This window comes from Copidosoma floridanum, unplaced genomic scaffold (assembly GCF_036245765.1).
Source record: "Copidosoma floridanum isolate Cflo_tuat_1 unplaced genomic scaffold, Cflo_Japanese_pri ptg000032l, whole genome shotgun sequence".
Classification (NCBI taxonomy): Eukaryota; Metazoa; Arthropoda; class Insecta; order Hymenoptera; family Encyrtidae; genus Copidosoma; species Copidosoma floridanum.
The window spans coordinates 5,005,834-5,032,252 of NW_028321909.1; the positions used below are offsets into that span (position 1 = coordinate 5,005,834).

General features: G+C 36.5%; 1 protein-coding gene across 3 annotated transcripts in view; it reads left to right on the forward strand.

Moving 5' to 3' along the window:
* Nucleotides 1-26,419, forward strand: part of acj6 (abnormal chemosensory protein 6) — a 64,006-nt gene that overhangs the window by 1,170 nt on the left and 36,417 nt on the right. The window contains exon 1 of one of the 3 annotated variants that reach the window (XM_089597370.1): nt 25,805-26,071. The exons of the other annotated variants lie outside the window; for them this stretch is intronic. The gene's annotated coding sequence lies outside the window, so the exon portion shown is untranslated. Of the gene's footprint in view, nt 1-25,804; nt 26,072-26,419 lie in introns of those variants that run through there. 3 annotated transcript variants of the gene reach the window in all.

Below are 26,419 nucleotides of genomic sequence, written 5' to 3' on the forward strand. Positions count from 1 at the left end.
AAAACAATAATCTAGACTTTTAAAAAGAATGGTAATTTTTACTGGAATTTCTCTATAAATTTTATTATTTTTTTCTCTCAGTTGACTAATGTGGTTGAATATTTAAATCCTCGTTTGCTTTTCGTCATGCTGCCACTGTCAAAACATGACCCATTTTTACTTTGGCGTATCGACTCAGTTGGGGGATTTTTGTTATTTTATATTCAATACGAAATCCATTACGAAAATTAGAGCAGATTTGCGATAGCAATGACCTAGCTTATCATGCACCTAGCATATTATTTTATTACTCTTGTCACTAGATCATAAAATTTGTTTTGTTTTCAACAAAATCTGTAAACAGTAATGAAAAAAAAAATCATCCCCTTATCATCTATGCGAGTTCCCAGATATCCTACACGTGGATGTGCTCTTATTAAAAATTAATGTCATGATCTCGTGACATAATATATCACACACTTTTAACTAAAAGTTTACAGTTGTTGCACTTTGGCGATACATTTTTTTAATTATCTGTTGGATAATAATATAATAATATTATCCCTATTGTTTTTACCGAAAATTTTCAGAAAAAAAAACCAAGAAAACTACAGAAAATAATTTCGACTGTCTTTATTATTTTGTATTTATTTATTACATGGTTGGTGATATGTTTGCATAAGCGGTTGATAGAAATACCAAAGTACGCATTTAATATTGATATTAGCCTTTCCAAAACACAATTTCTGCAAAAGATTATTTTTCAAGCACAAACAAAAATTATAACTATTCTTAGTAATGTTAAATATTGTTACCAATTAACTAAGTAGAGATGCATAGAGTTACGTAGCAATAAATGAAATGATAGATATTCCGTTAGTTAAAATCTGTAATCCCTAGACTGTTGAGTGAAAACTTTGTTTTTTCTTAATGAATTTTAAATATCACTGATGCTGCAAAATTGAACAAAGGGTGATAATTTGCTTGATTAGCATCGAAAATTGGTAATATGCAAACTTTTTTAAGCTATCACCTTTGTAACGTATGAATTTAAATTCATTCAACAATTGTTTGACAATAAACAAAAAATAAGGCATCACAATCAAATGGGGTTCTGACTAAAGCATATTATTTTTTTTTTTTCTAAAATCTGAAACATTAAATACAAGTAACTCTGCACAAAACTCAATGCTTTTTATGAAGCAGGTTCTCATCGAATAGTTCCAAATAAGGGGGTCAATGAAATTAGCACGATATTTTTTTAAATCGCTGACTTTTGTCTTTATTGAAGTAATGGTAAGGAGAACAAGTTTTACGTATACCGGCCACCCATAAAAGCAATCTCAACCCAACCTACAGTTTCAGAGAAAAAAAGCGTCCAAAAATCACGCACAAAGAAAATTCATCTCGACGTCCGATGGGGTACGAGCAGAGACCTAGTTTCCGATCCTCCCCCCCCCCTTTCGAAATGAGAGGCAGTAAAGCTCCCAATAGGGCCCGGCAGCATCTTCGGAGTCTTTAGTTTATTCATGTGACGTAATAGGATAAAAAGCGTCACTCGCTTCGCGAAGAAAGACAGCGCGAAGGTACACCCAGAAGCGGAAGAGAGGGGAGTCGAGTGCCTAGATGAGATTACAACGGCGCCCTCGTATATATACGTACTTTGAGCCCGATAACGCGGGATTCGACGTAATCGCTGCCTCTGAGATTTTTTCCCTTCCGTCGAATTCTGAGAAATCTCCTGCCAACGACGGAGATGGCTCGTACTTGACCTTTCACTTCTTTGGTCCAAGATGTTAGTTTTTGCGAAAGTCGGGCTTGCGTGAGGTGCTGTTTTATGATTTAACAAGAAAAATTTTGAAACATTCTAGAAGACTTTACTGGTGTTTTAAGTGATTCATCATAACTTTTAATCGTTATCGACTTGGGAATAAATATACGTCGATGAAAACGAATTTTGGAACATTTGAGTTACTGCCTTCCCGGCTATCTACGTGGTGACAGTCAATAATGTCTATTTGTCAATCTAGAGGTGGCTTTCGTTCAACTGAAAATTCGACTATGAAAATCAATTGTTAGAAGATGTGCTGACCCAATGGTGTAATATTAGAACGGTCATCTGGACTAAAAATCTTAACTGTTGTGGGTGGTTTATTGGCTACTAGAATCAGTGTATCAAAAGCAATTTATCAATTAAATAAAAAAGGTTTTTAAAGTACTTATGCAAAAGTAGTAAATTTTTTTTTTTCTTTTTTTGCCTTCCGTTATTCGTTTTGTGATACCTCTGAATTTTTTTATTTTTTTTTATTTTCACTAACCGTAGTATCTCTTTCCATTTCAATTAGTGTTTGTAACAAGAAAAGTACATTAACGTTTCAGTGACTGACATAAAATAGAATTAATTATTTTTATACAGTAGCTGTAACTCAATTTATCATGAAATCATTCGAACGGTAATTTAGGATAATTCGTACAGCCGAGCTATCAACCCTAATGCATTCCAAACTAATGCCTATCAAATTTCTTTTATTTTTTTTTATTTTTTATTTTTTAATAACTCAATCCCAAGTGTTGCTAGTTTACCAACGTAAAATGAACTAAGATTTGTTCTGAGTAAAATTTTGAAGATGTATCTCAAATAAATTTTTAGATAGCGTTGGTAAATTGTTATGTTGGAAAAACAATCATAGAATGACATTAATTCTGCTATCGTTAAATCTTATGTCAAAGCATTGATTTAGTTAAAATTTTGTTGTAACACAGAGATTCATTTTTTATTTTTTACGTTTTTGTAAGTTTCCGTTTTAATATTAATCACTTGATTTATAATTATATTTTGACAGATGAATGTAATGAAATGGTCATTGAAATAATTCATTGATAATTCATTTTTTTTAGGTTTATTATAGAAAATGTTACAATCTTACCTACAAATAATACTACCAAAAGACAACCTCTTTAATCCTCACATGTTTGCTAAAAATCAGACATAATTTTTAGTACAGTTAATATATTTAGATATATCAGTATAACAAGAGCTTAAGTACAATCTAAATGCACCACGAACCTTTTTCAATTATGACTTTTTAAAAAATAAGTTGAATTATCAGGCACACTGGTAGCACGTGACAGAAACAAACAAAAATTGCCCAGATGAGAGCCAATCTTCCCATTCTATGCCACAAAGTAGTTACAAAAAATAGTCGACTGAACGATTGATTATTTTAATTATCTATTGATGATATGCATAAACAGTGTTGATTAAAAGTGTAAAGATTTTTATTTAATACGGAAAAGCACCAAAAAACCATTAGGTTGGTCAGATATATTATAAAACAAGTGCCTAAATTTATGCAAAACACTTTGTCTTGCATGTGAAGCACGACCAATCTATACGAGTTACCAGAGCAAAAAGTTTTATTTAACTAACAAGTTACAATTTCAATAATATTCGGTTGATTTTATCCAACTGAGTTTTAATATCAATACTCTAAATATAAATGCTAACGACTTACAGGCTACGAAACGCTTTTCTAGCCATTTTAAAACGATTTTCGATATTAAGTGTATGATAACACTATGGGTGAAATCGGTCAATACAAACAAGTGTATTTTTAGGAGACCTACAATTTTTGTATTAATTATTTTGACTAAAAATGTGCTGTTAAAAAATTAGATTGTGTGAAACGATTTTTGGCCATATTTGAAAAATTTTTGCAGATTAAACCATTAAGAAGGCACTGAATTATGTGAGTTAATCTAAAAACTTGATAACGTACACACACACTTCCACACCACATACACTATGTGTCCAAATTAGATCACCCGCATACTACGTTTAAAATTTATTTTGTATTGAAATAAACTATCTAAAAGTGGCTACACTTTTTGCTCTGTCAAAATTATAAGGCACTTCCATACATTGGTCGTGTCTAAAAATTTTGAATCCGTATTTTTCTTTTACACACAAAAAAACTGACGGAATGTGTTGATTGATTAAGAGAGTAGCGTCATGAGGGTATATTCATTTTAATTTTAATCGCGAGGTAATCGTTATACTACCCAGTGACGTCACTTTCAACTTTGATGAGCATTATATTTTTCTTTGAGCATATGATGAGCATTATATTATTATATTCGTCAGTTATCATTTATATTAAAAAAAAAATAATAATAATAATAATTGCCTCATATTTTTATGATCATACACCTGATCCACCTAATAGAAATCACAAAATTTTTTAGTGTATTTTCCGATGACTGACTAACTTGAATGTAATTGTTTTTTTATGTCCAGTAATTTTGTATAAACTAGTATTTACATTTTACATGTATAGACACCATTAAACTTCGAGAGAAATTAATTTTTTAGTCAAACAATTATAAATAAAGTGTGGGGTTATTATTAGTTAGTTTTTTGTTATATCGGATACTAATTAACGGTTTAAACTTGTATTAAGTTACTTGAATAAAGAGTAGGTAAAGCTATAATTTTTTATTTCTTCGTACTTAAATGGTAATCAAGACTATTACTTTTAATTGTTAGTAAAAAATGTTTTAAAAATCAGTTGAAACAAATCTCAATTGACGATCAAATCAACATGTTAATAAAATTAATTTTCAACTAACGATCGATTTTAATTGACATTGAAACACCAACTTTTATCACAAATTGAACCCAATCTCTAATTGATATCAAATAAGGAATACTGAAAATTATATATAATTTTGATTTAAATATAAGTTCAATTAAAATTTAGTTGTGTTATTTAAAATCATTGGCTCGAGTTGAAAATATCAAAAAAGTTATTATTTGAAGTATCAAAAACGTCTTGGAGTAAGAACAACTGAAAAACTAATGCACTGAGAATCGTTGCCGAAAAATTAACTAAAAAGATTCAAACCTCTAGTCCATGTTTTCATGTCCCAAAATTGTTTAACATAGTTTAAATATAGTACTTTGCAAGAAACACCGTCATAATTCTTTGACGGAAAAACAAACTTATGCAACGATCTCCAGCCTGCACTTATCATCGAAAATCAAAACATTACGAACGTCATTGCAAGCAACGGCGAATAAACGACGACCGTCGAAAACGGAAAGAGGAACGCGCGTGAGAATAACGCAGTCCCCGTGCGATCGATGCAATCGCAGCTGGAGGACTGTTATACCCTTCAGAGGTGCTTCTATTTTAAGGCCACGCGAGGGATCGATCTGCGTTTTTATAAATATACGCGATCGCACGGAGTTCAATTAAATTATACGAGTAGTCCTGCACGTACCACCAACGCTTATTTTTCCCATCAGGTCAGATTCAAAGGGGTGAGGGTGCCTTTTTTCGCGTTCGTGTTTGCCACGGCTAATGCGCGGCTTTCGCTCTTCGTTAAATCGCAATTATGTGCTGCAAATTTGTAAGCACTTTCACTTCCGATTAATAAGTGTACTCCAAAATAGCACTATTATCTTGAGCGCGGGAAGGACAGACAACGATCGGACATCGATAAACTATGTATCCTCAGTATTGCTGTTCCATTTTGAAGAGGAGAGAATTTCATGGACCGGACATATTTCGTTGGACTCCTATTTATATTAATTTTCACTTCAAATAAACATGTTGAGAACAATCATTAAGTTATTGGGTAAAAAATCCACTATGTAACTTTTGTGTGTTCAATTGATACCTTATATTTTTGTGAAAACCATTTAAAAAAGCCCTTAATTTTGTTGTCCAACATGCACAAACTATGAAAAAAAAAAAAAAAAAAAAGTTCCCGAGATAAAGTTTGCTTTTGCACGCCTCAAATAAGCTATTTACTCCGTGGTTTGCAAAACGAACGGAATAATCATCAGACACCCCCCTTCCACCCTATGAAGGAACGCTCAGCCTCGGCAACTCGTGAATATGCACGAGGATCGGCACCGCTGCTTTCTGGTCTCTCAATTACGAAACTCGATCAGTCTCGCGCTTTCACGTCCACTTGGTCTTCGATCGAGTCCCCATCCCTTTCGACTGCCAAGTTCAGAGCAATAATCGAATTATCGTCAAGTTTTCCAAGCAAGTCAAGTGTGAGTGTACGATTAAAGGGAAAAAAATTTTCACAGGGGCTTGCGATGATTTGTTTACCAAAGATGGATTTTACTAATTCAATGAATGGCGATGCTGAGGCAGGCATTTGCACAACGCTCCGTTGGGACAATTGACATTAATTGAAATGTGGGTTACAGAGTTTATAAATATGTTTGAAAGATCGAGCTTTCTTGGCAGCGATAATCCTCAGGACAACTCTTTGCAGGTCATTGAAGGTGGCAGAAAATACTCAGGTGCATTGAAACTGAATTGTATCAGACAGCTCAAGGTACTAGAGATATTGAATATGAGTTAAATATATTTAGGGATAGGATGACCTAATTCCAAGCTCCATCCCAATCATCGAGGATTTCAGTTATTATCTAACTAATCAATAAAGTGTGGCTTATAAGCAAATTTTTATTTTTGGACTGGTTAAAGCATTAAGTCCTAAACAACTGGATTTATTGTTAAAGATAATTTTAATCTTTGCTATCATCACAAAATCTATGTACGTATATTGCGTGTATGTAAATCTATAGCAATAGAACATGACAATACGATGGTAAAATCGAATGCGATGCAGCAGGAAATAATGATAGAATAGCTCCTACATGTATAGCAGTTGTGTAGAGACAATCAACGTGGGTGCCAACGCGTATCGATTATGCAATCCTGGTGACACTGTAGCCGTCCTCGAGCAAAAACGACTCGGATATGAACGCGAGCGAACGACTTTACAAACAAGCTTGAAAAGAACAGGTGGTGGTGGTATATACGTCACGTGTGGGTCTACGTATGGATTTCTGTGTACATTTTCGTCCAGGGTGTTAGTGGAAATGACGCTGCGGCTTTTCCTATATATATCTTCCTAAAGCATTGTACCAGAGTTTTTTCGGCGTCTGTTGTTCTTTCTATAGGTCTGCTGGATGTTGAGTTGGTTGTGGACTTGGAGTATCTAAGGGTTGAAATTAGATGAGCAAGAAAAAGCTAGCATTCTTATAAATTAGGTACACGTGGTGGAATTAGACTCTAAATCATGCAGGATATTGCAGTTCAGGGGAGTTTATAGTTTAACAACAAGAGCAGGTTCTCAATATTTTACCATAGGATCCAAATGTGCACGTTCATATCAATCATTGAAGGGAAAAAAGTATGATCTAATTTCCTTTACATAGTGCTATCCCAAAACTCTTTTATCTCAATTTGAAGATGCTCGTTTGAAATAGGCAATGGATTTCAGAAATATTTGTGTCTATACGATTTTTTCCTCAGCCAAGTAGAATGAGACAATACATATCAAGTAATTGTTTGAAAGTGATTAATTTAAAAAAACCAAAAGTATTGTTTGAATATTTTTAATTATCTCAAAGTGCACAAAAATATGGAAACGAATCATCAGCTATTGTCCAGCTTTTCACTGATAAATGAAAAAAAAAAAAAAAATCAATCGTCACCGAAGCTGAGTACGTACATTGAATGCTGACGTTTCAATTTTGCAAAAACGTAGTTTGGGAGAGAGTAAGTACACAATGTACTTTTCATCCACTCGAAACTCTAGTCCATGCATTTTATATAAACAGGTGGGTCGGCATGGTTCGTAAAATTCTCGAAACGCATTTCCATCACCTCTTTGTCGTGGAACAATCACAAAAAGTCCAAGGTTCATTCTCTTTTTCGTATTGAAAACTGTGTGGTGAATTTTTTACGCGAAATCATCGAAGTATTTGATTGATTTTCGACGATTCCACATTGGCAGCATGAAGTCGAAAAATGAAAAAACTGCATGGCAAAGTTGAAGATTTATTTTAATGGATTGTTGCCGATGAGGATATCGATTCGAAAACTGGACAATGATTCCTTTTGGACGTGAGTTGTCGGGTGAATTTTTAATGGAGAGTCTGATGGGTGCATTATTTGAACGAAATCAACTTGCCAATCAATTTCCACTTTTAAAAAAAAGAAAAAAAAGAATGATATCAGTTTATGATTCTAAATCACTTGTAGTCCCTTAAATTCGTTTCTATCGTCAGGGTAATACATAATATACTCGATTTATACATTGGATGCTAAACTTATAAACTATTTTAAACCTGAGGCAATGAGAAAAAATTTTCAGCTAACTCAATATTGAAATTAGTTCACTTGCAAATGAATATTAAGTTTAAATCCATATACGATGAATACAATGTAGTTCTCAATCGTGACCTCGATATGAATTCACGTAGATACACATGCGATGATAAATATGGATGTGGCGACAAATAGACCGTTACTTAGTTGATAAAATATTGGATCAATTTCTATACTTAGTTACACACTACATGAAATCTGATTTTATTGCTCAAAATAAATTAGAAAAAAATTAAGATTTGTAGCTAATGGTGAGCTTAATTTCTCATGGTTGATGTTATTACTTCTAATATGACAATGATTTTTTAGAGATAATAAGTACATTACTAGCATGCTGACGATGATATGCTATGCATATGTGTACGTATACTATGTCCACATTCCCAGAACACATATTATATCAACCTTAAACTTACTAAAATGATATACATCTTCCTGATTTCGTCATCTTTCTATTTAATCTCAACGAAATTCTGGAAAACAGTTATTTCACATGTTTCTTATTTTACAATGGAAGTACTATAAGATTTAAGTTTAAATTTACTAATATTAAATCTTCACGCGGCCACTTTCATGATTTGTCCGTTATACTTATTCAAAACTCCCATCACTTTTAATAAATTTAATTTTATTGTAGTTGATCTATTTCATAACAGAAATCAAATCTCTTTACAAAAAAATACTTTATCTAATCCTTAAACAGTTTCCTTCCAGAGACACCATTTTTACTTTCGTCATATTCTTACTAAGTGGCCTTTGGAAATTTGTTTACAGCATCATATACAGACACATATCATGCACCGGCTTACTAATACTAAAAATCTAGACATAATTTGATTATTTTTACCACTGCTAATCGTAATCATAAATTTTTATACAAAGTAAACTCAGTTTGGTTAAGTTTACCGTAAATTGATCGTCGTTCACGATGATTTATTTACAGATTTCCTAAATAGTCTATATTTGAAAATAACTACTTTTCTAATCATTTTTTTTTGCCATGCTGAAACTACCATGGTTTTCTTTATAACCATATTTCTTTAAATTATTTTAAAACACTCCAGGTGAAATCGAATTTCCTACTATGTAGCCGTTCTTTGCGTGAAAATTACCTTCCAAATCGAAAGAAAATTCATAGTTTAGCGATGTACATATAAAAATTATTGAAATTATTGACTTTTTATCTTCTTGTTGGTTGAGTCAACAATATTGCCAACAAAAACTATAGTACTTACGATAAATGTTACTGTTATAACAGTAAAAACTATGGTACAAATAGATGAAAATGCCAGATAATCATTCTAGTATGGTAATTTCTATACTTGTTTTCTCTTAGCAGTGTACGCATAAGATAGGGGTAATGTGACCGAGAAGCATATCCCTAGCACTACTGTCAACCTGTACTAACTGTCGGTGGATTCCGCATGTCAACAAACTTGGACATTTCACTAATTTTACTCCCGTGCTACACTAATTTTTTGGAGTTTGTTACTGTACAGAATATCTCAAAATTTTATCCGGTAATCTGTATTTTTCATGACGGCATTTGAAAAATGAACTTATAACATACAATACGTATATACTGATAATACCTGACACTTTCGATTCGAGTTGCAAATCATTAGTCTTAGTTTACCTGCCATAAGCGTTCTAGTTAAAAGAGCTAGCTTCCAGCGCGAATATTTCAAGATTTTGTCCTGCTAAGGACATAAAAAAGGGTACCCTTAGTTTCAACGTAATCTAAACTATTTAATGACATACGTCTTACATAGCAACACTAGGGCGCTGGAACCTCCTTAGCTGCTGGCAGTGTTTGTGGATACAACCTAACTACAGTAAGTGGTATTTCCAACGTAATACACTTGATATGATTTTAACCTAAGTTACGTTGTACTCTTCATTTTGAGAACAAGGGATAACCGTAATGTAATGTTTAAAAAGTAAAAATCACCTTCATATTCGAAAACTACCTTGTGCAGGATCTAGTACAAACAGTTTTAGAATTTCAATTTTTTATAACGTAGCTATGAGTACACATTAAAAATCCATCCGTCATCTGAGAAGGAAGTCCCTGACCTGTTCGTTCTTGATATCAATGCAAAAACTGTCTCAATAACCTTCTACCTTGTTTAACTTTGAAAGAAACATTAATACTGTTAATATTAACGCCGCATGTAAGTAAATCAATAAAATAGTCACAATTTAAGTACCAAGATTAAAACACTCGACCAAAATGTCAACTCGTACTAAATTAGATGATACGCAGGAAAAATATCCATTTCTTCCATACGTCCCCAAACACTAGCCTATCCACCGGAATTCCTTCGGTTGTCCAAAAGTGTACAACCAAACTTATGCCTATCTATACCCCGACTCCCTGACATGCTGTACCTACATAAATTGATGAAGCGACGCGTAGCGGCTAAGCGACAGCTTGTACATTATACATCAAAGAGTATGGGAAAGAGCCACTCCATACAAGCACGCACGCACCCTCAGATTGGGTTGATACAAGTAAGAAGAGTTCAGTTGCCCCTTAAGAGGAGAACTAGAAAATATTGGCTCCGGTGATAAATGACGGCTAGCAGATTTGCCGCTACAACAGCTCTTGGGAAAACAAGCAAACGCATATACACTGCCAGTAGAGAACGAGCACATATTCTCTGCTGCCGTACATACGCGGGGGTATTACTTGAGGAGGAGGAAGTTACCTCTCTCATCGATCAAGTCTAACGCGCGCGCGCGCAACTCTCGTGACTCGTGTGTACTACTTCTACTGCTCTGTTGCCGCTTATATGTTCTTGGAGATGAGTATTGTTTTGAAGCATGGAGAGATTTTATTTCTCTTAATTCAAATCAATTACATTGGCTTAATAAAAGAATATGCTTACAATATATAATTGTCCTCATAGTCGTACCAGGACAATTGTTTCGACAATCGCTTGTGAACGAGCGATTGATCAACAATGAACACATACTTCGTATGGTGAAATAATTTACAAAAAAAATATTGTAAAAACCATAGATCGTTAAAAGTCCACTCTGTAACTATAGGCACATCATTTTCACTCTTATTATTTGTTGGCTGACATGGTTTGATCGGTACTACTGCGAAGCCCCGATCGAACTAAACAAGAGTATAACTCGAGTGGCACAATGCTTTACAGTATACTGTTCCTAAATAAAATCCAGGACAGGTATAATGTCACTCGAGTGCACAGCGATAACCAGTAGTTCGAGGAATTTCATATCCATGCACTGTATTATTTTTCCATTCCAAGATTCCTGGTTAACTACCCTTACCAAGGCTTCCAAAAACAACATCTTGTCGAAGAGTATTTTCCAATAAATCTCATTAATTAGCTCACGTATCGAGAAGCCCCCCCGAAATAACTCTTGATCAGAACTCACTTCGTGCACACGCGACACTCGAGAGTAACACACAGCCCCGCATCTTTAAGTAATTATCCCTGGCCTGCTGAATTTCCCCCCAAGATAGACACCAGAGCATTCCTGCGCCCAAGCATCTCAAATCGTCCAGAGGGAGTGGGAGGGCGCGTATTGTACACGTCTATACGAACGAAGAAAAAAGTCTCAAGAAAGGACGTGAGTAAGTAAGTATACACGCCACGCAAAAATTAGCCTCGGGACCGCTATACACGCGCACCTTCCACCCATTGAGGGTTGGACGTACAAAGAGCCGCAGCTGTAGCACAGGCCGCACACGGGACACCGGGGACACATAACGCTCCCCTTCTCCCCCCCCCCCGCGCGTTTACATCCAATCACTCCTGATTTATATTTACTACTCTCCCCTAGCTGTGTGCCCCCCCTTTTATTTATCGGTCGGTGGAGAGGAGAGTGGAGCGACGACCCGTTAATTTCGGACCAAATTGAAAATTATGGCACTGCCAGCGGCCACCCTGACCTCTTCTATGGAAACTAGTGCACGCGAGTGTGTGTGTGTGTGTGTATTTATTTACAAGAAGACGTATCTTTCCTTGTCTCTTTTTGGATTCGGACGAGGATGTTGTTGTCAAGAATTTGGAAGGTCTTGGGGTTGACATTTTGTATTTCTCGTTTTTGCTTCCACCAAAGGTGTAGGTTTCGTGTTTGTCAGATTAAAATATCATCAAAGTTCAACAATGCCAAAACATAGAGATCTAGATGTGGTTCATTGAATGTAACTACAATTGTTCTTGTTTCCTCCCTATCCTACCGTACTAAACGACACAGTTTGGAAATTCAACAAGAAATTCTGACACGTACTTAAGCTGTAGATCATCAAATGATTTTGTTTATATCTTGGTAATGACAATTGAAGCCTGAACCGGATGGCCATTTAATGGACTATTACGGTTTTCCACAAATGCAATAACAGTGAGGAGGGTACAAAAACATGGTCATTGAGCTAATTGAATACAAGTCTCAGTGTCATTTGCAATGGAAGTAGGGTACTCTTAGTGGAATCGAGAAACAGAAATCTTTCCACCTGTTTATTACGTTTGTTGATCTTTCGCACCCTTTGTGGGAATTCCGATCACTATACCCGTACAACGAGATGTGATAGAAGTAGCGAGTCTCGTTGTAATTGCAAGTAAGGCTAAGTAATTAAGTAACGTTATTACGTGTAGTGACAAAGTGAGCTTTTTAACAACTTTTCATTTCCTAAGTCAACCAATTGAGCAAAGTTTCTCCTTACTAGCCCTCGAACGGTTTCTACCTTATGTCGAACAATAATATTCCAACTCTATACACAACACACAATGAGCACGTGAGCCACTCCAAGCTCTGACGTCGAACTTTATGATAGCTACCTTGAAGTCGAAGAAAAGGAGGAAACAGAACAAAAAAAAAGAGGGAATGAGAGGGAAACCCAGAAAATAGAAATCATACCGGGAAAACTTTTATAGAGGCACAGAGCTCTGGAAAACGATGCGACAGGTATGTATACATACACTCGCGTGCACTGACACAAGTAATGTCACGGGGAGGAGGCGTATGTAGGTGCTTCAGTCGGTTGCGATCGATATCGCCAGCTAGGCAACTCGGGGCTGAACGTTTTACATATACATGTGGGCTCTGGTGCAGGTATATCCGAGAAGAGACGATGGAATTAGAATCGTGTACATGGATGAGACGTCGGAATATATTCATTTTAATGTTTTTATCTCCATGTCATCTGCCGGAAACAATCAAAGGATTTATATTCTTGTAGATGATCTTGAGGATACTGGAGTTACATACAACTTTACATGCATTACCCAGACAGAGCGATGTGACATTAGTTTGCTTGTTTTCTAGTCCTAAATTCTGCATTGATTTCATGTTGAATATTTTACACCGTAAAAGATATAGCGGAATTATATTATTTTTTCTGAACAAGACTTATCGCAAAAAGGCCTCAGGACTATATCATTTCATAGGATTTATTAAAAAGTGTGCATAACCTGATACTTGTAATTTTCTTTTACCATTTGATTCAAGAACAGCAAACAGTATTTTAATAGTTCTCAAATCACTTCGAAGCTTAACTGAGACCTGATTGTGATGTTCAACATTATTTATGTCGGTATTAGTTTTATTGTTCAACATCATTGATGTATCCAAGAAATGGAAAAATTTCTCATAAGCTTTTAGTACATTAAAAAATATCAAGTGACTTGGTTGAACCAGCGATTTTATCACGATATGCAATACTTGGCAAAGTTGTGTGGTTTTCAGATTTCATTTAAATAACAGTTAATAGTAGAGATGTTAGATTTACACCACGTTACGATTAACTCCGACAAAAATGAGGTCTAAAAACCATACAAGTTCAATATCTTAACAAGATTTTAAAACGATATATATGGTTGAGTCAATGATAAAAAGATTCAGTTGAGGTAAAATTATTTTAATTTCTCGATGTATCTCGAGTTCGGTTGTGTGACGGTCTAATCAGTCAACTTGCAGTGATAACGTCATATGAAATAATCTTGATTTTACACCTCTTGTGCTTTATTGGATCAATAATATACTATGAGTTATCAACAATTTCATGTTATGCGATGTCAACAATGTTTAATTACGAAACTGACATCTTAAAACTACACGACTCTGCAATTCACCGTACATTTCTGCATTGATTCTCCGTGTTGAATATTTTACACGGTAAAAGATTCAGCGGAATTATAATATTTTTCCTAACCTTGTACTTTTTTTTTATTAGCTTGATAGCGAAGAACAACTTTTTGTAAACTTTTTGATGTCTTACATAACAGTTTGTACTTTCTTGTGTTTATAACACGCATAGGTTACCAAATAGTTAACATTTGTCGTAACAAATGACCATATGTGGTAGTTTGGTAGACAGAGGGGTGATCTTGAGCCACAAAATATAGTTTAAATCATGGTCTATTCGAAGTACACCTACTATCAACACCAATCAATGAACCATGCTGAAGTTAAAAATAAATGTTTTTAATTCAATTGGTATGATTATAAATGAAAAATAAAGAAATAAAGCAACTATTTGTATGTTTGTAACATTAATTTCTTTTAATATTACACAAAAAACAAATCTTGGAACGCAAATAGAAGTAACTGATAGTGTCACTGCTGCCAGAGACTTCTTTTGCAGATAGTAATTTCATATTCTAACGTAAAAAAAAAAAAAAAAAAAAACAAATTGAATTATGCAGAAACTAGCACGATAAACTCGTCCTTCTGAGAAATAAACCAACACCAACAATTTAGCATCATAAAACTTGCATCACACAGAAATTAAAATAATTTAAAAGTACACGTTAATTAAAAGTTGTAACTTTTTATATTATCGGTTGTTAGGAGTATGACTCCCACGATTTCGAGAATATAATACTTCGCTAAAGTGTTTTCCACGTGAGTTCTACTTTGGAACCTATCAAGTCCCATCGATGCTAAGGCTCGTCGCCAACACTAATCGCTTCTAGCAAGTTAATATCAATTTGTTCGACGCCAAAGACTGTCGGGACAATTAACGTTTCCTCTTACAATTAGATAACTTTTGTAAAATACTATTATACCACTCATCATCATAGTACACAGCAGTAGGAACCCATGGTCGACAAAGACGGGTTTCCAAGAACGTACAGGCTTACACGTCACCGGGGAGTAAAGTGTTCACGCGAGCGATTGGTCAAAGTTCGACGAAACGGAGAGAAGCACGCGCGCACTCTCGCACATAGGTTGTACCAACCTATATGGACGGATGGACGGAAAAAAGAAAAAAAAAAAAAAAAAATAGAGAGAAACGGTAAGTACGAAGCTGGAAAAGCCGCACAATTCGGTACCGCAGACACGCACGTAGGTAATGCTAGACCTGTATACTGCCGAACGGGGGGGGGCTTGGCACGTATGTGCACTTTGGCACTGCCAACCACTCGGGAAATGGAGGTTAAGCGTATGCGAGGCAAAGAGAACATGCGGCTTCCAGTGTGCTATTGGTGGCGTTACGCCAGTCGCGCACGTACGCTGTTATTACTTCTTTTGTACTTTTTTTTTTTTTTTTTTTTTTTTCTACATACGACGGAATGGATGACGCGAACGTTGAAACTTATATCTAATTACCCCGTGTGCGCAGTTGGGGTGTAATAAATGATTTTCCGGAACCGAGATGATTACGGTTTTCTGGTGGTGGGAATCGTTTCGGTGGCCGTGTTTTGGCTCCCCTACACTGTTTGTGCACCTACTTATTAATATACCTATGCATTTTTTTCGTATTAATCACGTTTAAGTATGATTTATGGGAAATGCAAGGACCCATAGAGTTTGTGATACCTTTGTCACACTTTATCATTCGTAACATTAATTTTTAAAGAAGTATCCGAGCGTCCCGCGCTTCCTCTCTGAATACATATGGAACATTATAAATACGGCGTTTGCATACTTAAACATCAAATCGTTTATTCATACGTAAATAAGCGCTGTTCCAAAACAAAGTCACATTGATCAATTAATTTCTGTGAGCGCATCGGTGTGCAAATTCGCGATTGCTTTTCAAGTATAGAAACAAAACTTTGTTTTAGCAGTTGCAAGTGAAAAAAAAAACACGATTAATTATTTAAGGGTAAAGCAAAGCTATACGTCGTGGCTAAAATCATAGTATGATTCCAAACAACTTGAGTTCCATCGATCTATATGTATTTTTTTTAATTTTCAGGTCATACTTTTTGAAGTTTAAAGGGTTTTTTCTTTGGTTAAGTTATTGTTATCAACGATTTGTAAAGCCTAACTATTTACAAATTCGTGCGATTAAAAAACAAGTGACGGATCCCAAGATTTTACAAACTACATATTTCTACCTTTTCGTAGTATTTTACACAGAACATAAATATATTTTATGTATCAAACATTTCAAAGTTTTCTTCGTAAAAAAAAAAAAAAAAAAAAAACGTTACTCAACGTTAAAATAATGAAACACGCAAACTCAACTTAATAAAATTTACGTTCCCACACGAGGACATCCACTGCAAAGCATGTCCTAGTCTTAGAATGTGACAAACTCTATCAAATAAAGTCATTTAAAATCAAAATAGAATCCTGAAAATATAGAAATTAATTGTGAAAACTAGTGCTTCAAATTGATGGTAATTTTATATTAATTTATGAAGAGGAAAAATTTGTTTTAAATCGTGTACTTTTACTTTGAAGAGTAACAAATTGAAAACTTAATCTAGTATCTAATCAAGATTTTAGAAAATGGTCAGTAAAAAAAAATTCAGGATGATTATTATTTCAAAATTGTTAATTTTGTAGGTCGCCCTTGCAACACTTTATTAAAATCTCATGAAATCTTGAGTTGAGTTGGAGGTGTAATTAATGTAAAAAGTACTATTGTATCGGTAAAATAAATTTCAACAGTGATACCCATAGCACCCTCATCTGGAATGAATCTACAATAAAGCATGAAACATTGAAACCTCAAGCAACAATAAAAATCTCGACATGCTCGCCCAAAAGTTCCGATTGAACTTTCTCGATATATATTTTTCATATGAGAGTACTTGAAACACCATCAAACAACCGCCAACCGATTGATTTTTATCGATCAAAGCCTTATGAAATAATCAAGCGAGAAGTACCTCACCTCCAGAGGACCTCCGCGACCCCAGCAGCTATGGAGCATACGCATGTACACGTAGTACAATAACCCTCTGATGCGATTAAGCAGAACGATCATTATTATCCCTTTTTATCGCCAGTCCGTAGCAGTATATAGCGACGAACGCGAGGGAGAGCAGGAAAAGGGGGCGAAAAAGGCGGAAGGAAGGAAAAGGCAAGCATATAGGCTGCTTCCTCCGCCGTTCAGCGCAGGAAATAAACCTAAGTGTATAATTACAATAATACTCGTCGTGCCTCCTTCCGCCCTCGCTCTCTTATTGCGGCCCTTTTCGCGGTCGGCCTGTCCGTATACGTGCACACCCACGCGTGTGTTCCCGAGCGTGTATGCGTGAACCACCCTATACGCGGCGAAGAATTCCCCCCCACGAAGCTCCTGCATACAGTAATTGTATTGTTAGGGGGACGACGACGACTACGAGCGTGGGTTAGACTCGAGTGGAACTTAATGAGTCCTAAATTCACTGCTATACTACGGATAGAGAGCATAGGGAGATGTTTGGTATAGGGGGCGAAGAACACGCGTTTCGTTTGCGTGCAAGTGTTTATTTGTGTACGCGTTTGCATGACACGGTGGACGACCGACGCACCTGAGTGTATATTGTCGTCGTACGAAGCTATTACGGGGTATATATATATATATACAGGGACAATGTGAATTGGTTTTTTTTTCTCTCTCTTTTTCTGCCTCGTCATCGTATAGTACGAACAGGTTACCATGCACGTACAACCTGTTTGGTTTTACCCCTTTCATACATGTGGAGGGACATACGCCCAAGTGTGCGCGGGGGGGGGGATAATTGCACGAGCGCGAGATTAGAATTCTTATCGTATAACCTAGCCTTGTTTTCGATGTGTGTCGCCTCGTGCGATGACTCGGCTGGCAATTGATGCGTGTTTCTTTATCGATTAATCATTCGGATGGAAATTATTGGGGAGGGGGGGGGGAGAAAGGGTAGCACGGTATAAAACACCTCCCTCGTTCGGTTGATCAGCGCTAATAAGAGTCGAATGTCATGCTGGTTTTAAACAGCCGTTGTTAACGAACTGTTTTACGATGATAATTTGTAAGCATGTGGTCACGGGACGTTTGTACAGAGCAATGGGTTGGCCGCTTGTGGCATCTTAACCTTACTTTTTGTCAAGTGTAATAGAATGGTATTCCTTATGTTTTCAAGAATACAGATTGACATTCAATATGGTGGAAGGTTAAAAATTCAAACTGAACCTTGCAGTCGATGAAAGTAATGCTTACATTGCGGCGTAAAAAATTTAGTGTGACTCAGTCGGTAAAATCTCGGATGCCGATCAGTGGCACGTTACGAGAGAAAACTACAATTACATCGTTCTTTTCGCTTGGATCGTATGGTGTAGTGAACGACAGCAGCGATCGCTCGTTAAGTCTTTTGGAGTGTACGTAAATATTTTTGTGGGCCGCCTCGGTCACTAAAAATGATAGCTCAGGAAAGAGGTTGGGAGTCGACGAGTGCCTTAAGTGCTTGCTGCCTCAATTTTGTATTAACGGCCTATTAGGCGTGAGAAAAATGTGCTCATATCACCGCTCAAGTGGTACGTTATTTTCTTTACGATCATAAGGGCACGAGTTGTTTACGTAGCTGATGTACAAAACTTTTTTTTATTTCTAGTTTCAAGTAAAAAGTGGAGAAAATGACAAATTTTTTTACCGTTAAGTTATCACGTTATAATATTCCTGGAAACTATAACCACCGCAATTTTTCTAGGATATGTTGTTGAAAGCCTGTCACACTAAAAAAACAATCATTTTTCACCGTAGTCTTACCACGATTGTACGGTATGAAAAAAAAAAAAATGCAATCGAGTCACCACGAACCTAATATTCTATCGATCTTGCGTCATCCCTGTCACTTTAGAGTCTTGGATGATTCCCACAATGGTCATGAATATAAAATTCGAACCACACACCGCATAATGGTTTCTGCTGAAAAATATTGCGTTCTGATGATTTCACAGTTAACGTTGGATAATTTTGAGAAATACCCTAATTTATACGTATACAGCTCATGTACGTGTCAATTTCTAAATTGGAACTCGGAGGGCTACACAGCTCATGAACCGTCAAAATTAACTCGAATCATTGAAATCGTTTACAAACAAACCTAAATGGAGGTCTTAGAGAATGATAGGATATATTTTTTTAAACCAGTCACATCAGTTGATAAACGTTTTTTAAATTTATTTGTAAGAAGAGAAAGAAAATTTTAATTTTGAATACTTAAAAGTATGTATTATTTATTTGAGTAAAACGGAATACTGAGGTTATTTTTTCTTATTACACCTATGATAAAAAAATAATGTCTATACTTTTAGCTACCGTTGTAGACTCCACAGGTGTTATTACCTTTTTCTACCTGGACTAATTTACTACAAATGTTTATTATTTTTCTCGCTGAACTGTAATACGATATGGTACGATGGTATACGAAAATGGTCGAAAAACACAATGTGAAATACCTATATACGTTTCAAGTCGTATATTTCTTGAGGAGGTGAATTATGCATATAAAAACAGCCACCGGAAAACGTTGCTTTTATTTTTTTAATGAAAATCATTTGACTTATTCTCTGGACTATATCCACTGAAACGTGTAAATGGTTGAGATATCAGTAATAAACTTTCGTAAGATGACTTGAGGGTCAGTGCCTAAGCACACGATCAGTAAGAGCTAATTTTGGGAGTACAAATGAAAACTCCAAAAAACCAGGTGTTAGTTTGAGCAACGTTTCGTAATTTTCGCAAATCCACAGATTATCGAAAATTCCCTATCAAGAAATCATAGAATGTACAAAATTTTTATTCAACAATGTTTCCTTCACTTTTAATAAAAAATTTTATAAACAGATATTTGGCAGTCCAATGGGTTCTCCTGTCTCTCCACTATTTGCTGATTTAGTTTTAGAAGATCTAGAGATGGAAGCTCTGCGCTTGTTAAAAGAAAATTATAATTGCGTTCCTTTTATACATAAAAGATACGTCGATGACACTTTCATATGTGTACACAAAGATCAGGCAGAACTATTTTTACAGATTTTTAATGAACGATTTTTAAGACAATCACTTGAAATTCACTTGCGAAGTAGAGAAAAACAATTGTATACATTTCTTAGACATTACTATTACACATAAAAACTTGAAAACAATCACTAATTGGTATGTTAAGCCAATTTCATCCAACAGAATAATTAATTTCAATTCAAACCATCCCCGATCGTTAAAAGTCAATGCTGTATACGGTTTGGTTGATCGAGCCATTCTTTTATCTGACAAATCCTTCCACAGAAGGAATATTCTCATGGCTCAAAGGATTTTACGCGATAATGACTATACTGAGCTTTTTATACAAAAATGCATTAAGAAAAGACTTCACCAATTAATAAATACTAATAATGATAATAACTTTTTACTAAATGACAATCTAAGTGCTAAAATAAAAACTTCTATCCCTTACAACCCGTTATTTTTCAAATTTTGTTCAAAAACTTTGAAAAAATTAAATATACAATTTTACCCTACTATTCCAAACAAATTGGACAGTGTTATCATTCTTGGAAAGGATAAAATTGATAAGCTCGATCAAACCAATGTCGTATATCATTTCTCTTGCGATTCTTGCCCTGCGTCATACGTAGGTGATACAAAGAGAGCATTGAAAAAACGGCTAAACGAACACAAAAGTACAAAGAAAGATGAACTTGTTGTTGCTTCACACATGAAAGAATTCAACCATAACTTGAATTTTTCTCAAACCAAAATACTAGATCATGAACCAAATAGACAAAAAAGATTAATATCAGAAATGCTACATGTACACTCGACTAAGCAAACAACAAATAAAATAGAGGATACCTTATTTCTCAATAACATATATAAAGTTCTTATAAGGAATCTCTTTTAAATATGTACACACGTTATTTATATTCGTAAGAAACGTACATTTATTGTTTATATGTATATATAGAAATACATACATGTTCGACACTTACGTTATTCGTTTAAGGTGACCAACAGTCTGTAACGATCGTCTAAACGATATAGACGTGAGTATCTATTGTTAATATTTATAAACAGTGGCCCTACAATGTAATTTACAAAAATTGTTGTTTTTTGTTTTTGTTTTCTTTGTTAATAAAGTGAGCCTGATGAGGTTGACGTTAAGACCAACGAAACGTTGCTCAAACTAACACCTGGTTTTTTGGAGTTTTCATTCGTACTCCCAAAATTAGCTCTTACTTATCGTGTGCTTAGGCACTGACCCTCAAGTCATCATGAAAACAACTGAGAGCAGAACGACATGTTCAACAAACTATATGACTTTCATAAGATGTCTAACGAAATCATTAAAAAATCATCTTGAAATCGTTTGGAAATCTCTTTGGAATCATTTTGAATCTCAAGTAGTTTAGACTTTAACCAATTACTGCGACTCTTCTCAATGAACTCGTATTATTCTCTGATCGAAAGGTTCTCTTAACTGAAACACAATCTACATGATGGCTCTGTCGGTAGCATGTCTGTCTACAGATCTTGATGGCCGGGGTTCAAATCGCACTCTGGACCAAAATTTTCATTAATAAATGAGATTTTTTCTGGATGGAATTTGAGTTTTAATGAACCTACCGTTCTTACCTACCATTTCTCACCTACTGTTAATTAAACAATGTATGTCTAAATACACTTTATAGTGTCAAAATATCCATGTCTTTGAGCCCCTTAGGGGCCGATGATAAATTTAAAAAAAAACTGAAATTTCCAACACTCCAAAGTAAGTAGGGGTAAATGACCCAATTACTGCGCACTGAAATTTTTGATTGTACTAAATTTCTCATTTCTCAATGTTTTTCGATGTAAATTGAACCAGTTTTACTTAATCTTTATCTGCAGCATCTTGTGCGATTAAAACGACAAACATTTTTCTGTTAAGTAACTTTTTTTTTTAATAATTGTTTTAAGTGCTGATATCACTTGCTGGTATTACTGCGCACCGTTATAAAATTAGCACCAGTCGCTGCGCCCCCAATTACTGTGCGGGTATCTCCCATAAGGTTTTCATGCTGAAGCCCTAGACCCCATTGCTGCGCACCAATCACTACGCACGACTACAAAGTTTTGTAGGTTAGATTCGTTTAGAGTCACTCAGTTAAACAATTATAAATGTCATGATGTAAAGTATGAGTCTGGATTGAACGTTATTAATGTCCGTACGTGTTACAATATCCAAGCACCCAAATTTTTCAGTCTGTTTTTCTTATTTTCAGTTACCGTCGAGTGCGCAGTAATTGGGTCATTCACCCCTAATTGTTTTTAAAAAATCCAAACACGCAAAATACGCGTCACATCGTAACACATGCACAGCCGATTTTTTACCCTTCGAAGTCCCGCAGGGCCCACTCGAGGAGCGTTAAAAACGTCCCCGCTTGCACGCTGCCGCAGCGGACTCGTAAACCAGCTCTTTCCCTCCGCAGCAGTGTTTTTTCCTTCTCCTAAAGCTCCCGAGCCCGTAAACTTGGCAATTCGCGGGCGCGGCATCTCTCGGGGAGTTTGGTCACGTTTTACGAGCACACGAGGAAGAAGCTTCCAATATAGCTGCAGGTGTGCGTGTCTCAACGTGTCCGTGTTACCGCTGTCTCGGTGTTTTACGGCCTTGGGATGCAGTCTAGGGGAGGGTAGGCCGCGATGACGCTTGCGCGAGACGACTCGTACCTGCTGCAGCGCAGGGGTGGGCGTACGTGATTCGGATAGGAAACGGGAAAGAAACTTTTGGAGAAATGGCGATTGTTAAGTGCCGATCTGTTCGTCCGGCCTCATGCGTGTACTCCTACTTTTTTTTTTTTTTTTTTTTTTTCTTCCTCCCCGGTTTTACCGCGCTGCGGGATATTCTTTTACAGAGCTTATTTATGAGCTCTGTGTTGGGAGGGTTGCGTTTGTTGGTACGAATTTAGCGATCCTTCGAGCTATGAAAATAGAAACGGCACCGCGAATTGGCCTTGATACGTTTCCTCTTTTTTTTTTTTTTTTTTTTTTGTTGCGTCTCTTCTCTTTATTGACATTGACCGAATGCTGGATTATCTTGCTAGTGCTGCGCTTATGACGGATTCGCGTCGATAATTTTGTTACTCATGAGCCTAGAAAGGCTTCACAATAAAATCCTTTAAATACTTAAAGTTTTTTCATTCGTTTCGCGATTGGCTGAATTTAATCACGTGGCTCACTCTGAAAAATTTTATAAAAAAAAAAAAAACAAAACCTATATTTTTACTGGATAGTGCGTCATGCAAATACATGATTTTTCAAGAATCAAGGAAACTCCACAAACTGATGTGATAAAAATAAAATGACAGCAACGATAACGCATGATAAGTAGAAGAAAATATGTAATAAAAACACAAAAAAAAAGAATAAAAAACAGTGAAATCCACCCCATCCCCTAGTGATCGCGACACTCGATTCATCCCTCGGATGAACGAAAAGTGAAGGATGCTCGTAAGTAAGTAAGTAACTTTGCAACAATACAAGCCCCATACGCATGAGGGTGTCGCAATCAACGCAAGCATCGCGAACCGCGACAGCCACACACTGCTTGCACTGCACGTGCTCGAAGAGTCAGCCATGCGTGCCCGGGAGAAAAAAAAGGCACACGAAAAGACTCGCCTGTTTTTCATTTTCACGGACGCGTGAGCACGGATATGGCGTGCCGAAGGCCCTACAGGGACAATCACAGAGGGAATACATATATACACATCGAGCTTCGGGTCGAGAGAGCCCCTCGTCAAAATCAAGAGCCCATCATTACGAGCATATGTTTGCGCGAGTCCCGATCGTATCGTTGAACTCGCGGCGGCGACAAACACACGCGCGCACATGTCACGCGCACCTGTCGTGCCCTTTTATCCACGTACCGTTCGTTTCTCTACGTGTATACGTGCAAGTACGTATTTGTATGTGTTGGATGCGGGGGGGTAAATAAATAGCAAGAGCACGCGTGGGCCATAGGAGAGCCCTTCATATATATATACACACGTACACCCACACACGTTCTAGCATTCAAACAAACGTACACGTATATATACACGACATCAAGTGCCAGGCCGCTCGGGAACCATACATACGCAAGAAGGACATGTGCGTTTGTGTGGATTCGATTATTTGACTCTGTACTCGGAAGTTTTTTTCGAGAACCACTTGATGAGAAAAAGGTGACATGCTTCTCGAGTACAGGAAAATCTCTTGTGCTTTATGATACATAGGGTGGTAATGAGACATTTTTGGCCCTCAGCATGCAAAGTTCAACTTTTCGTGCTTGCACGGAGTGTGCGAAGAGACGATTCCACGCAGCACCCTACATGTGAATCAATATTTTTGCACACTAGTACTTTAGAAGGATTCATGTACTTGATACACAAAATGTCAAAAACATGTAATACATTACGAAAAATATGTTTCGCGAAATAGATGATACGACTATGACAGACAATTACCGCGCTTGCGAGTTGAGCTAGGGCTTCACGAGAGTCGATTATTGTACTGTTCTTGAAAAATCTTGAGAACATTAATTATTGTCTTAGTCTTGACACATGAAGTCTTGTATTGTCTTGGTCTTTTCTTGAGATCTTGTCATTCAATTTCTGAACCATTGAAACCATAGATATTCGTTATAAAGCAACAGGAAGGCGACTGAGATCACATTAATATAAAATAAAGAGTAAATAAGTAAGCTTAAGAATGATTAAGAGCCAAGATTCTTAAGGATATTACTCTTGGTATTGTCTTGAAATTTTAGGCTTTATCTTGTCTTGAACTTCGCTGACTGGGTGTCAAAAAATATCTTGCGCAATTTGTGTGCGTGGTAATCTTCGTACCTCGCTCGGACAACAACGTTAATATACTTTCGTGAAAATTATCACCTGATTCATGCGTTATGTCTCCAAATGTACTTGTGACTCGAATATCGTCGACGTTTGAGTCACACGCATCAGACACGTTGATAATAAATATGAGTAACTCCAAGGTGACTCGTCTTAAGTGGCCAAACTCCAGCAAGCCACTTAGGAAGGGAGCCCTCTCAGACTCTAATTGAAATCATCATAATCTCTCTCTGTCTCTACCCAACTCCCCCCCCCCTCCCAGCGCGAGCATCCCCCAACATCCTCGCGATTCATCTTCCCTCTGCGATTCGTGGACCCCAGCGGTGTATACCCATATAGGGGGCACCTGACGCCCCTTCTCCCGGTCGGATTTTCTCTTAACCGAATTATCTCTTTCTCTTTTGGCGAGGAGCAAAGAGCGGAGCCGGACAAATCGACGTTTCAATTTTCCTAATGCGCGCGGAGCTGCTCCACTGGGATATGGGCCCAGGGTGTTCCATACGCGTGTCGACGCGTGGCAGCTCCCCCTACTGTGGAATGGACACACGATCGTGTGTCGGCGTGGAGTGGGCCTCCAAATTCACTTGGGCGTGAGTGTGTTGTCTTTTTGAGCGACCGTCTTTTCCATGCTGGCGTTCGATTGGAGTGCAGGAAGCCCTTGTATCGGTGTGGTTGCTTCGGGATGATTTTCGGTGCCAAGTATACATTTTTTGGTTCTGGATCGCAAGATTAATCGCGTTCTTTTATTCCCAAGTGTTCTTTTTTTTTGGAGCCGCGATTTCTTGGTTGTGTGTGTGTGTGTATGGCACGACCCTTGAAGCTCAACTTCATCTCCTACCGGTTACAGTGTAAGTAGAAACATTATTGCATCGATAAAAAAATATTATTATTGTTGTTGTCTACAGCTCAATTGTGCTGGTCGGTTTTTGATTTTTATTGCATTAGCAATTGATAAGAAAAATAGGAATGTAACAGAATATGTCCTCATCAAGTAAAACCGATTCGGAACCAGTTAAAACTTATCCCTTTGTATGAGTAACTTTAAGGTATGAGACGGAAAAATCTTATAAATTTAAAAAGGTAAAACACATTTTGGTAAGTGATCAGTCATTTTAGGTAAATAGACTTCTATAAGTACGAATTTCAGAAACTACATTACATCCGTATCACCTTGCATTTTTTAGACTGAAACAACT